Source organism: Coturnix japonica, chromosome 6 (assembly GCF_001577835.2).
Source record: "Coturnix japonica isolate 7356 chromosome 6, Coturnix japonica 2.1, whole genome shotgun sequence".
NCBI lineage: Eukaryota > Metazoa > Chordata > Aves > Galliformes > Phasianidae > Coturnix > Coturnix japonica.
In genome coordinates this window covers 892932-900746 of record NC_029521.1, presented here as the reverse complement: position 1 = coordinate 900746, position 7815 = coordinate 892932, and the positions used below count along the sequence as shown (strand labels likewise).

At 41.0% G+C, this 7815-nt stretch overlaps 1 long non-coding RNA gene across 1 annotated transcript; it reads left to right on the top strand.

The window, feature by feature from the left end:
• The first annotated feature begins 5683 nt into the window (after positions 1–5683).
• On the top strand, positions 5684–7729 carry LOC107315544. The gene is made up of 2 exons (XR_001555958.2): positions 5684–6048; positions 6973–7729. It is a non-coding gene; the product is annotated as an uncharacterized LOC107315544 (long non-coding RNA).
• Positions 7730–7815: the final 86 nt, after the last annotated feature.

Here is a 7815-nt window from a genome sequence, read left to right as displayed (position 1 = left end):
GTGGAAAATCCGACACTATGTGTGTGAGTGCGTGGAAAATCTGACACTGTGTGTGTGAGTGCGTGACATTTCGTCACTATGTGTGTGAGTGCGTGAAATTTCGACACTATGTGTGTGTGTGTGTGAAAATCCAACACTATGTNGACACTATGTGTGTGAGTGCGTGAAAATTCATCACTATGTGTGTGAGTGCATGAAAGTTTGTCACTATGTGTGTGAGTGCGTGGAAAATCCGAGACTATGTGTGTGAGTGCGTGAAATTTCGTCACTATGTGTGTGAGTGCGTGGAAAATCCGAGACTATGTGTGTGAGTGCGAGAAATTTCGTCACTATTTGTGTGAGTGCGTGAAAATTCGTCACTATGTGTGTGAGTGCGTGAAATTTCGACACTGTGTGTGTGTGTGTGTGTGTGTGTGAAATCTGACACTATGTGTGTGAGTGCGTGAAAATCCGACACTATGTGTGTGAGTGCGTGAAAGTTCGACAGTGTGTGTGTGAGTGCGTGAAATTTCGTCACTATGTGTGTGAGTGCGTGGAAAATCGGACACTAAGTGTGTGAGTGCGTGGAAAATCCAACACTGTGTGTGTGAGTGCGTGAAAGTTCGTCACTATGTGTGTGAGTGCGTGGAAAATCGGACACTATGTGTGTGAGTGCGTGAAAATTCATCACTATGTGTGTGAGTGCGTGGAAAATCTGACACTGTGTGTGTGAGTGCGTGGAAAATCCGACACTGTGTGTGAGTGCGTGAAATTTCGTCACTATGTGTGTGAGTGCGTGGAATATCTGACACTATGTGTGTGTGTGGAAAATCTGACACTATGTATGTGAGTGCGTGAAATTTCGACACTATGTATGTGAGTGCGTGAAATTTCGACACTATGTGTGTGAGTGCGTGAAAGTTCGTCACTATGTGTGTGAGTGCGTGGAAAATCCGAGACTATGTGTGTGAGTGCGTGAAAGTTCGACAGTGTGTGTGTGAGTGCATGAAATTTCATCACTTGACAAAAGTTGAAACTTGACACTGAGTGTTCCTGTGAGTGTGAACTAATGAGCTCGTGAGTGTGAGATGTGTGTGGAATAAGTGTGCCCATGAGTGTGCAATGAGTGTTTGTCTGAGTGTGCAACTTGATGAGTGTGAGCATAAATGCGCTATGAATGTGCCCATGAGTGTGAGCCTAAGTGTGCAGTGTGCCTTTGAGTGTGCAATATGTGTGCAATAAGTGTGCCCATGAGTGTGTGACTAAGTGTGCCTGTGAGTATGCAATATGTGTGCAATAAGTGTGCCCATGAGTGTGCAATGAATGTGGTTTAAGTGTGCGATGAGTTTGCCCATGAGTATGCACAGTGTGCCCTTGAGTGTGAGATGTGTGTGGAATAAGGTTGCCCATGAGTGTGTGATGAGTGTGAGCCTAAGTGTGCAACGAGTGTGTGATGAGTGTGTAATGAGTGTGAGTCTAAGAGTGCAATAAATGTGCCTGGGAGTGTGCCCAAGTGTGCAGTGAGTGTGCACATGTGTGTGCAGTTAGTGCATGAAGTTTGCCCGTGAGTTTGCAATGAGTGTGAGCATAAGTGCGCAATAAGTATGCCCAAGAGTGTGCCCCTGTGTGATAAGTGTGAGCCTAAGTGTGCGATGAATGTGTGATATGAGTATGCAAAAGGTGTGCCTCTCAGTGTGCTAGCATTTTTTGCTAGTTTGGAAGTGTGCATGAATGTATGAGTACATGTGAGAGTGCAAGTTTGATTTTGTGAATGTGTGTGAAACTTGAATATGTTTGTGAATTTGATTGTGTGCAAGTGTGCATTTAGTGATGCATTTGCAAGTTTGCAATTGTGTGAGAGTGAAGGAGAGTATGATGGTGCTAGCATAAGTTTGTGCATGCAAGTGTGAAAGCGAGTGTAGATTTCATACTGTGATCGTGCAAGCATGAATGTGCAAGCACAAGTGTATGAGTGTGTGTGAATGTGTGTCAGTATGAATGTGAAAATGTGTTAGTGTAAATGTGAAAGTGAGTGCAAATGTGAGAAGGAAAGTGAGTTTGAATGTGCATGTGCGGGACTTTGAGTATGTAGGTGTTTGTGTGCAAGTGTGAAGGTGAGAGCATGAATGCGAGTTTGAGTGATAAAGTGTGATTGTGTGTCAGTATGGGAGTGTGAAGAGTGGTTGAGAGTGTGCGAGAGTGTGCAAGTGAAAGTGTAAGTGAAAGCATGAGCATGAAAGTGTTTGTGAGAGCGTTGTTGAAGCAGGTGGGTTTCTCCCCCACATGCTTCACTTACCGTACACTTCTATCTATAGACCCTATAGAAGCAGTGAAATCACTGATTAAAATAATACAGTTCAGAAGGTGATACAAAGTGGAACACAAAGAAATAGTTCCCAAAAGTTAGTGTTTTGGTTTTTTTGTTTGCTTTTTTTTTCTTAGTTTCAATACGAAATAGTCTCATTGAGCACTCAAACACAGCCAGGGGATGTATTTACCAATGACCTCTCTAGTCCTCCTAAGTACACTAATTAATGGTTTTGGTTGTTTCACTTATGCCTGGAAACAGCCAAGCAAATACCATCTGAGACTGTTCTTATGCCTATTTTGGAGCAACATCTGTATAGAAAGGCAGCATCTGTGCATGAAACAGAATCAAAGGCTTTGTCACCCAGTCCATCAGTCATTGTCAAGTCTTATTTTAGCATTTCTTTTTGCCTGGTTCCTGAAGTACTGGTGAGAGTTACACCACAGTGGCAACCTCACCTTTGCTGCAGTGCAAAATGACACAGACACATATCAATTGTTTATTGCCAGCTAGCTGTACTGTTAGAGGACTCCACACATTTTATTGATGTACAGAAATTAAAAGAAGGACAGCATTCCCTCCTTATCACATACTTAGTTTGGAAGAGACCATAAGGATCATCTATTTCCAATCCTATGCCATGGACAACAACCTGGCTCAGCCCTTTGCCAGGCCCACATTGCCCATGATCACCAACTCATCCAGAGTCTGGTCACAACGACCCACACTATCACCAACCTTAATCTCATTAAAGATCTCTTCCACACTGGTGAGACTAGGTTCCATCTGTCCAATACCTGAACCAGAAAGTAATCATTGATGGACTCCAGGAGTCTCCTTGATCTCTTGCAGCTCTCATGTTGCAACCTCTCTCCCTCTCCCCATGCTAATTTTTATAAACAGTGAAATAACAGCTCTGGCAAGTACAGTTGGAAGTAATCATGCAGTAGTCAGAGGAGGAGTGTTTTTCAGGATTGCTCATTAGCTCTGATCAGTCATCAACCCAATTTAGAGAGCAGCCCTGTGATAATTTGTTCTGTGACCACCAAAACCACAGCTCTAAAGACCAGAAAGCTGTGGGGGAGGAGCTCACAGTCACAAGGTTCAGCTGAATATGAATTTCTTTAGACTGGATCACTGACAATCACAAATTATTTTGTAGGAACAGATCATTGAAAGAGAACACTTAAAAACCAGTTCATTTTAGAGATTAAGATGTGACCGGTTGTTTTAGTTTGATTGGTAGTGTTCAAAGAGACAACATTCTAATTGAAGGGTCAACTTGTTCTGAAGGGCTAACCAATCATGTAATCTAGGTAAGTGTCAATCTAAATAGGATAGAGATGGCCATGCATAATTGAAGTATTCAAAGGCACCTTTGTCGGCTCACTGCATGATTTCAGGATACTGAAGGAACACTCACTGAAGCAAATAGCTCTAAAGATCTATCAGGTTAGTATGGGAAGTGACTTCTACTTTATACTAAGGAACTGTTATATAATTGTCCCTATGTGATGAGAATTTGTAAAATGGATTGGCAAGGTTTGATTATCTCTACTTGAGAAAACTTGAAATGTTCCATGTTAAATTTGCAAGTTTAATTCTATTAGTTTCTTACATCTCTTTTGCTTCCTGTGGTTCCTTCTCTGCTAATGTCACTAAATAAAGCATAGCAGTTCATACAGTTCCATCTTTTAAGTGAGCACCCAGAAAGTTGGCATGCTAGTGAATGGCATTTTAAAAGCTGTTTTTTTTGTTCCCCCCCCCCCCCCCCCATTTCATTGTAATTACAAAGTCTTTTTAGGTACTTTGCAAGTACAAAACTTACTGTAATGCCCATTTCTTTTTCACCCCCCTTGTTAAAAATAATGAGCACAGAACTTAACCATCTTGAACTACAAAGGTCTAAAAACCAGAACCTTATTTACCTCTTCATAACAGTGAATAGTTGCTGACAAAATGCCCATTGTTTAAGTTCATCTGCTATCACAGACTCGATGATCTCTAAGGTCCCTTCCAACCCACACGAGACTATTACCTATTATATGAATTTATATACTATCTGCTATAAATTATATATATGCACACATACTCTCTCCACCTTTAAGCAGCATCCATTTATACTGACTTATTTTGTATGAATTACGTAGCTTACCATGCTCCCAAATACAACATTTTTAGCTTTTCAGACATTTTTTTCTCATCAAGAAATAACATGGGAATCTTATCAGGAGCCTGAGCTTCCAATACCCACACAAGCAATTTTTACAGATCATCAGACCAGCTTTGGTGCTCACCTCACGTTCTTCAAAAGCCTTCCTCCAGGGTGCTTAGTGTGCACATCACTTACATCACCTGAGAATTCAGATATCAATAAGGAGAGGATTCTCATATTTAAGTACAGACTTGTTAGGGTTACACTGCAGTCAATTGCCCAGAAATAAGAAATGGACCTCTTGAATGAATTACAAGTTTGTTCTCCACCATGGTGGAACAAAAGACAGGAAGACATTAACCTTTATGCACCATTCTGTATATTTCCCAATACTGTGAACAAAACTCTTGGCGAGTTAAAAATAAGTTCCTTCTTGGCATTCAATAATTGCACTAGAAGATATTTTAAGATGACATGCTAAGGTAGGAATCCTGATGTCATTTTTACCCCCAAAATAGATCATCTGAAAAGTAGACGATCAAATAATAAGTGAAAGAGCACAAGTTCAAGGGCAATTTTGTGAGGAAGGAGAGAAGAACTTGCATTAGGGTTAGATGCTTTATGTGATCACTAGCTAACTCTTGGATGAACACAGAGGCAAATGGGAAGGAGTCTGCATGTCCTGGGACAAATGATCCAGGATATGATAACCAGGAATGGTACCCACAGCCCCATCTGATCATATGGATGGCAACTGATGATCTGAGAAGGAAAGGTGGCTTATCATCAATTACCAAAACACAAGATAATACCAGAATGAAATCACCATCAGCAAAGCAGTAACTTTGAGGTTACCTGATACCTTCCCCTTAATTCCCTCCTTCTTCTTTCCAAGCAAGGAAGAGGAGGATAATCTATACAGGAAATATATGATACCTTTTTGATTAGTTCAAGTAAGCTCATTTTTTGAGGCCTAGTAAGATAAATCAGCAACAATTAGCCCTTGAGGTGGGTCTCAATTTTCTTCCATGCATAATGGAAAACTTTCCATTCTTCAATGGAGCAGCAGCACAGAAATCAAACAGGCTTTCCATAAATGAGAATAACATTCTGTTTACACATAACACTGTGTCATGGTTTTATAATTTTGTAATTTTGCTATTAGTATTCCACATCATAACATCATATAGAGCATGAATAATTTTACCAAATGTGCAACTTACAGAAGAAGACTACATATCCCAGAGAACATCACAGTCAGAGATAAGTCACAGGACACTATATTATCTCACTCCCAGGCTGGACTGATGTCTTTTGAGTTCTGGCGTTCAGGAGAGCCTGTGGGAGCCTTCCAACCGTTTCACCTAGAGTTACAGTAGGACTCTTGGCTTTTGGGACTCATTCTCTCTCCTATTTTGCTCGATTCGTTAGCTTAATTTCAATTATATTGTATTATGTTGTGTTATCCTGTATTTCGATATAGTACTTAGTAAGTAAGTGTGCCCCCTTAGATCGTTGCTGCTGTTTTCCTAATTAACCATCTTCCTTTTAAGCAGGCTCTGAGACTTCAGAGGAGGAACAGGCCATGGTAGGCTTGAAAACTCAGGTAAAGCAAGAAGACTAAATATACCCCATACTACATATTGACCAGGAGTCTGTCCAAGTCTAATCTTATGTGTAACAAATGGATTTAAGTTGTGTGAGCATGATCCAGAAGCCAGGTTTGGAGGGAGAGATGGTGGCTCTCACTAGGCCAACTCCTAAAGGACAAAAAAATGCTTTGTTAAGAAGTCCTTCCCTGGAACTGAAAGCTCTTTTCCAAGTGAGATGAGGCTGAAACCAGGTTCTAAGTCCACTCTTGTTGTGCTTCGTTCAGCTCCCTACCAATGTTTTCATAGAATGGCTTGGGTTAGAAAGGACCTCAAGGATCACCAAACCTCAACTCCCCTGCTGCATGTGGGGCTATCAACCTCCACATTTAATACCAGGCTGCCCAGTGCCCCATCCAATCTGGCCTTGAACAGCTCCGGGGATGAGGCATCCACAGCCTGCATAGGCAACCTGTTCCAGCACCTCACCACTCTCCTGTCAAGAACTTCCTATTTTGATTCATTGTTACGTCTAATTATGACAGATCTGATTCCCTGTAAATTAAAGGTACATAGTGCAAATTAAATAGTATAATAGCACTTGCTCCTTTCCCTAGAGTTCTTCTGGGACCTTCCATACTCTGGACATACAGTTGATAGAGCAAAATCTGTTACATCGAAGTGTTCACATTAATAATTAAGGTCATTGAGATGAAAATAACTACAGTTGTACAACTGAGCTCTTTATGTTAGTAAGATTTATAGTGAGAATTATTAACTCTAACAGCTATTTTATCTCCAAGCAATGTCCATGAAATAGGATGACCTTTTATCTATTACCTGTTGATTTTACAGCATCTATGGGTTCTAGATTGATGAGTTTCAAACTCAGGCCAATTTCATTACATATTCTGTTTACAACACACTTTTTCTTTCCTCAGATGATTGTTTTCCCAGGAAAAAAAAACCAAGTCTGGCATTTATGGCATGAGAACTGGAAGAACCTTAGAACATTTTCATCTAGCTACAGTGATTATCACAGTTACACTGGGCTTGTAGGGGCTGGAGGAGGAAAATGAAGCACCGGCTCCAGAAACAGAACACATTTTCAGTGGTAAATACTGCATTGTACAGTAATGGATTCATTTAATGCACAATAAGACTCCCGTGATTGAAATCACAGGGGACATCACAGGCATGTTTGCTTAAAAAGGAATTAAATTTATAGAACAACTTTAGTTTATGAAGTCTGCAGCCAGAGAGAATAGCCTGAACAAGCACTCAGCCTCCAAGACACTTCCCGACTTTCAAGGAATTTTCCTCTCTGTGTGGACACTGATGCCTTGGCTGCTCCATGGCAACGTCTGTCAAAACCCAAGACCATCTCCTGTTTTGAACCTTCAGGAAACAGATAAGAGTTTCAATTCCAGCTGAGCAGCAGGCACCTCCAAGGGTTGCTATAGTCCTGTGGCAATCTGACTGAGAGATCCTAAGCCAGATGAGTTTCAAAGAGAAAAGATTACTTAAAATACATGCTGGGTTGGCTGATAGAGCATGCAGAGAAACTGGAACCACCTTTCTATTTTCTCCCCTTAGAACATTGCTCTCACAACACCCACGAAAGTCCAAATGCATTGTAAGAGCAAATCAGTCAGACTGTGGTTGAATGCTTTTAAATAAAACTGACTATTAAACTGGTCCCATCTCTCTCTCATGTAATATCTTTTCTTCTCCTCTGAGATCCACAAATCACATCCCCCCCAGTTTACTTACTCAGACACTCC